The 6,673-nt window shown below is 32.4% G+C and overlaps 1 pseudogene; it reads right to left on the bottom strand.

Annotated features, from left to right (window-relative positions):
- Positions 1–219: 219 nt before the first annotated feature.
- LOC119569260 lies at positions 220–4,604 on the bottom strand (annotated as a pseudogene).
- Between the last annotated feature and the right edge of the window lie 2,069 nt (positions 4,605–6,673).

Genomic DNA, 6,673 nt, shown 5'->3' with positions numbered 1-6,673 from the left:
CTGTTCCAGTGCCTGTATAGATAATAACCACATTATAAACATGAAACCTTGCCTGTAGCATAATTAGTATAAAGAGTGCACTTTTTGTGTAATTGTTCTACATATAAAAAAGCCCCTTTAAAAAATATGTACTTCAAAAATATAAAACCAACATTATTAATACAATTATAAGACTCTACTGCCCAAAATCTTTCCTGCACATATCTTGATCCTCACAAATTAACCTTTGCGGTCCCCAAATATGGCCCGCAGCTCAAGGAAAAAGATTAAGGATGTCTAGGTACAGGTTGATAGTTGCAAGAATGTATTCTTCTGGAGACAATTTTTCCATCATCATCTGTCAAATACAGGCATGTTATCAGATCTTTGGATGGAAGGAACCTTGGAATGGGTATGTGGGGTGATTAAATATGGACACTAAACTTTCAAATTATGATTAAAAAAAAGAGAGAAATCAGTAAGCAAGACATATATTGTAAAGTAATTTTGTCACTGTTTGTCCCCTTAATTAAGGTGAACAAAATCATGCATGTCACCATTTCCTCTGATTTCCATTACGCTAATAATCTTCTACCTTTCAAAAATTTCTCCAAAAAATACTGATCATCTTCCCTGAGTGTCGTATACAATAAAAGAGACAGAAGATCAGAGCCCCAAAGCCAGACAAAGCTAGTTCCAGGCCTGTGCCCCCAAAACATGTTCATAAAACCCTACCCCAATCAGATAAACAGAGTGATCATCAACCTGTTGACAGAAGTGTCATTATTAACCTGAAGAAAACTAAAAATAAAACAATATTTAAGACTACAGGTTAGGGGTCCATTTCTTTTTGTAAATTTTAAATGATTTTCTTTTTCATGGATTGAATATCAATTAAACAAATTTCCCAAATTTAGTTCAATTAATTTGTAAAAAGAGAAAAAAAGAAAGAAAAAAAAAAAAAAAAAAAAAAAAAAGATTATATATATATATATATATATATATATTTTATATATATATATTAAATAAAATATATATAATACATATATATATATATATTTTATATAAATAATATATATATATTACATATATTTTATATATAAATAAAATATATATATAATAAATATATAATATATATATATATATATAAATAATATTATAAAATTTTATAATAAATAATAATCTTAATATAATATATATATATAAATAAATATATATATATAATAAAAAAAATTATTAATATTATAATAAATATATATCTATATATATATATATATATATATATAATATATATAAAAATATATAATAATATAATAATAATATATTTATATATTATAATATATATATAATATTACATATATATAATAATATATATATATAATAAAATATATATATATATAAATAAATATATATAAATATATATAATATATAATATATATATATAATATAAAAAATATATATATATATAACATATATATATATATATCAGATTTTATATATTATAATATATTATATAGATATATATATAATATATATTATATATTTTATAAAATATATATATATATTATATATATATATATATAATATATATACATATATATAATATATATATCAAGTTTCTTTGCAACCAGAACTAGAAATGACATTCCAAAGATTCTCACATCTCATACACTGAAAGCAACTGCATTGTGGGCAGTGAAAGAAAGTTTTTGAAAATGGTATCTAAGCTTACCCAGCACCCATTTTGGTGAAATCCCTCTTTGTTGGAAGGTGTATGCAGTGAGTCCAAAAGTGATGGCCAGAGTCAGGACAAATACTTTTACTACCGATTCGGCTTCATACATGCTCACAGCGACTCCCACGGTTATGGACTCAATGATAGTAAATGCTCCAAGAAGCAAGAAGTTAAAAGGTACATGATGTCGAAATATCAAAACTTTATTTAAACACACATTGGGGATAAAAAGAAGTATTCTTATTTATCATTTAACCTCATATTATTCAAAGATTATTAGATAATTCTGAAATCCCACCAACCACCCAAGTTTGTCCTGTGCAAACTAAAACTTATTATAAAAAAAAAAGGTACCTTTTCACATGGAGTGCTACAGCACTCCAAGAGCCAAGGAAGACACATGATGAGAAGCCCTGGATTGGCATGGATGGGATCTTCAGAACAGGTGTGTATGCACAGTTGCAGCAACAACTGTGGTGACCAACAACTGGACAGAGAGTAGACCATAAAACCTTCCTCAAAAAGCCTGAAAGGGGTTTTGAAATTACTAAAACATTATCCTTCTTGTGGGGGGGACAGAGAAGGAAAAGGGGTGGGAGAATATAAATAAAAATATAAGTTAATAAATATATAGATAATTTGACCTACAGTTATATTCATATATATATATATATATATATAATATATATATATATTATATATATATATATATATATAAATATATATATGTATATAATTACGAACATATATTTGTCAATAAACATTTTAGCATAATCTGCTACAAATTACAATTCAGAAATACATTAAAAGAAAATACACTGCATTTCTAAGAGAGTGACATGATTGCCCATGAAATTATGATCTACATCTGCTAAAATAATTTCTGTAAGTTTACTGGGCAGATCAACTGATCAGTGTGGGGATGCTGGACTTATCCTGTGAGGTGCACTGGGCGCTTTGTCTTGAGCAGTACATTCCGTAATATATTTTTGTTGATTACCTCGTATTGGTTTTGGTAATTCCTTGAAGACCAACACAGTAAAGTAGAATATTCTGTGAGAATTATAGGTGAACTGTAGATAAATAGCAATTTTGAATGGTGCAATATCAAATAAACCAACAATCTTGCTATGATGGTCCTAAAAGTAGGGGAGGGCATGAAGTATTGCAGGGAAAGTGCAGAGTAAAAGTCAAATAGACTGAGTAGAACAAACTTACATAAAAACACTACAAAAACAAAATCAGCCACCCATCCTTCATAAAGTATAGGGCAGGGGTTCCCAACCTGTACACTAGGGATACATTAGGTCTGAGAGAATAAACACTACTGTACAGACATGATGTTGAAATCTGAACTCACACTGCAGAATGTATTTTCTTTCTCTCTCTTATTTACTGAGCAAAGCTTTTATTTAAGTTATATTAGGAGTAGGATGATTACCATTTGTTTTACATTATTATGAAACTTTCTGTGTGTATGTGATCAATCAAAATATTTTATAAATTACCTGACTTTTTTTTTTTTTTTTTAATCGCCATTAAGATTCTATGGAGTCTACATACACAGATTTCATAATAATAAAATATCAAAATATAAATTCATCTTTTATTTTATTCTATTTTTACGGGTACACAGGGATCTAGAAGAATGCCCAAAGGGAAGAGAGAAACAAAAGGTTGGGAACCCTGATCTAAGGGAATACACATAAGCCTGACTTAACTTCTAACCAGGGCTGAAACCAACTGGACTCACTATCCAATACACCCTAACCTAACAACCTAGCCTGGATAGAAGACCCTCAGCAATTTACTGCAGTTTATAAAAGCTCTTGGTATAAAATACTGTTTAGTCCCTACTTATTATTGTACTATGAGTAGAAGTAACTATAAAGATGGGCTCAGATATCAACATTGGTGGTTACTCATGTGTATTTCTTCTAGAGGGCCACTATATGCTTTAAAAGTAACCCATAACTGATGCAATACAGTGAATGAGGCATTTCTTGTCAGTACTTGTCAAGGAATGAGTACCAAGAACTGTCCGAATTCTCAGTAGTAAAACATGCATGTACAGGTTAGTGCAGAATTATATAAAACAAATTTAAAGGAGTATGATAATTTAATCACTCAGATCTGGGTGTTGTGACCATGACAACATGAATAAATCAGGCTGAGGGTTGGGTGAAGTAAATATGCCGTCATGAAAAAATCTGGCTGAGGACCCCGGTGACAGGACTATGCTGTGAAACACTTAACACATTGCCAACAGGTGGCATGTACGCACATGCCATGGCATGGCGGGACCATCTGCCGGGGGCATGTACGCACATGCCATAGGGTATGTATGGACTGCCATGATTTTTTTTTTTTTTTTTTTGAGCCAATTATGAGTACTGCCTGTCTTGCCTGTTTATCCTTTTCCTTGATTTATGAATATTTTTATGTTATCATATTTTGCTGTTACTAATGTTTATAATTGAAGTAATCATAATTTCTATCATAAAAACACCACTGATATTCATGGCATTAGTAAAAAAAATTTTTTCTCCTGTGGCATCCCAAGTTCAAAAGGTTGTGAAGTGGAATTTCTCACTCTACTGAACAAGACACTACAAATCTGTTCAAAAGATACATTCTAACTCCAGCTCAATAACTTACCCAGATGCCAAAGCTTACTAATTGTTCTAGGATAACTTCTCTGTTTCCATGGTCAAAAGCTGACTTAAGGTCAGAAAAACAGTGTGCTTCCCTGGATTAGAGCTTGAAAAGTACTCTGCAAAGCAATATTGTGTGCTACATCCTGATAGAAATCCATACAGTCTGTGATATAATTTACCTTGTGACAGTACCTGAGTCTGTTCAAAATGATCCTTTCTAGAACTGCATACATGAGGTTAGTGAAATTGGGCAGTATTTATTTGATTTCAGTATAGGGTTGATTAGACTGTGCCCCAAGAGCAGGCAGAATACCTTGTACCAAACTTAACCTGTACAGGTGCAAAAAGGGGATTACAGGTACCTGAGCTATAAGGCAGAGGACACTATACATAATTCCCCTCACCCGAGGTGGACATTTTCCTTTGATCAGTGCATTATTTAGTTCCCACTCTGTAATCGTTAGCACAGTTCTGAAGGGTTGGTATCAGAACATCCAATCACAATGGCAAATTCCGTGCATTTAAGATGACTAAGGCGATTCTGAATATTTGTGGGAAGTGAGCTAAATCTGGATGCTCCAGCCCATGACTCTGCTTGTGAAAGAGGACTATGGAACTGCGGGGTGTTAGTTTGGTTTGCCTTAGGTTGATTAATTTTCTCCAGGCCTCGACATTGAAGTGTTATTGATAATGCTTTGTAGGAAACTGTTCAAAGTGTTCATTTCTGAAATGTGTTTTTAATTCCATAGATTTTTGTTAGCCTAAAGAAAATGAAAATGGTTATCATGGGTATTGTGTCTGCTTGCAGATATCAAAAAGCTCCTGAACTCACTTTTGTTCCCTTAATAGTGTAGAGTCACCGACCCACTTAGGCTGTTTGCGGCATTGCGAGTTGTTGGTATTGAGGTTTTATAGATGTTGTAGTAATCAGTGACCAGAATTTATCAACACTAGTTAATTGGCCTTTTTTTTTTTTTTTTTTTTTTTTACCATTGGTTTCTCCTGTGGCACTGTTTCCTGGGATGGGGAATCCCCCTGGCAGTTGCCAAGGGGATTCCCCTGCAACTGCCACTCAAGTAGACTTAATGACCAGATTATCATCCACATGTGAGCAGCAAAGTAATAGGTTAAAAGAATATGTTAAGAACATAAATACTGAAGAGTGGATGGAAAACTTTCAGTTTATCAACCAGGTTTCAGAAAAAAAAAAAAAAAAGTGTATGGAGTGGTTACCTGAAAAAACTAAGCCACTTTTCATCTTTGGAAAAAGGCCGCAAACAAAAATAGGTAATACAGGATGAGAAGAGAAGATAAACCCCTTTATTTTTAGGTCCCCACCATGTTTACCTCACGAAGCCCAAAACAAGGTAAGCGAACTCATTAATGCAATCACCAGTAGCCAGGTTTTGCTATGTTCTTTGAAAAGAGATTTTATAATTACGCGTCTGTTTCTTGAATTCATGCATGCAATTCCCTTTTTTAATTTTTAATATTTCTTTAATTTTCGGTAATTTTTATCTATTTTGTACAAAAACCTTTGCACATGCATTTTTTTGAAACCGGAGTTTTTGACGGCTGTATGATGCCATTTGTTGGAAATCCGGGAGAATGTTTTTTTTAATTTATAAACCCCGGGGTCATTTTAAAGCATATAGTGGATACAGAACAAATAAACATTATGTTTTTTTTTGGCTGATTTTTGCCCCCATCAATTTCCCCCAAAATGAAAAAATGTTATAACCCAAACGTGTGACCTAATAAAAGCCAAAATGGTTTAAGGGTTTAAGGTTTAAAAGCAAGATAAATGTCTAAAAATCAAAGGTATTTACATATATTAATTTAGGGAAGGGGGGTTTTGAGTTAGTGTTTATTTTTGTCAAACGGGGCAAAGGAAATTGGTGGGTGAAAGGGTTGGGGTTTTTGGGGTGGTAAGATTTTAGATTAGATGAAGATATGTATGCGTTGAGGAAAGAGAAAAGGTTGTTAAAGGGAAAAAAATGTGGGATTCTGAAAGGTGTCTGATGGGTTTGGGGAGTGGGGAAGGGAGATAGGGGGTTTTAAGGGTTTTAAGGTTTAAGGGTTAAAAGAAAGAGAAATTTTTAGAATCAAAGGGTCATTGCACAAAGTTAATTAATGTTGGGGAAGGGTGTTGAGTTTTGATTAGTTGTCTAAGCTGGGAAAAGGAATTGGTGATAAAAGGGGTTTGGGGTCCGGTGTGAAAGGAGTTGATTAATGAAGGATATGTATCTTTTGGGGGAAAGAAAGGGGTTGTAAAAGCAAAAAAGTGTGGGTTCTGAAAGGA

This window comes from Penaeus monodon, unplaced genomic scaffold (genome assembly GCF_015228065.2).
Source record: "Penaeus monodon isolate SGIC_2016 unplaced genomic scaffold, NSTDA_Pmon_1 PmonScaffold_1374, whole genome shotgun sequence".
NCBI lineage: Eukaryota > Metazoa > Arthropoda > Malacostraca > Decapoda > Penaeidae > Penaeus > Penaeus monodon.
The sequence above is the reverse complement of the archived record's forward strand: the minus strand, read 5'-3'. Positions and strand labels throughout refer to the sequence as shown.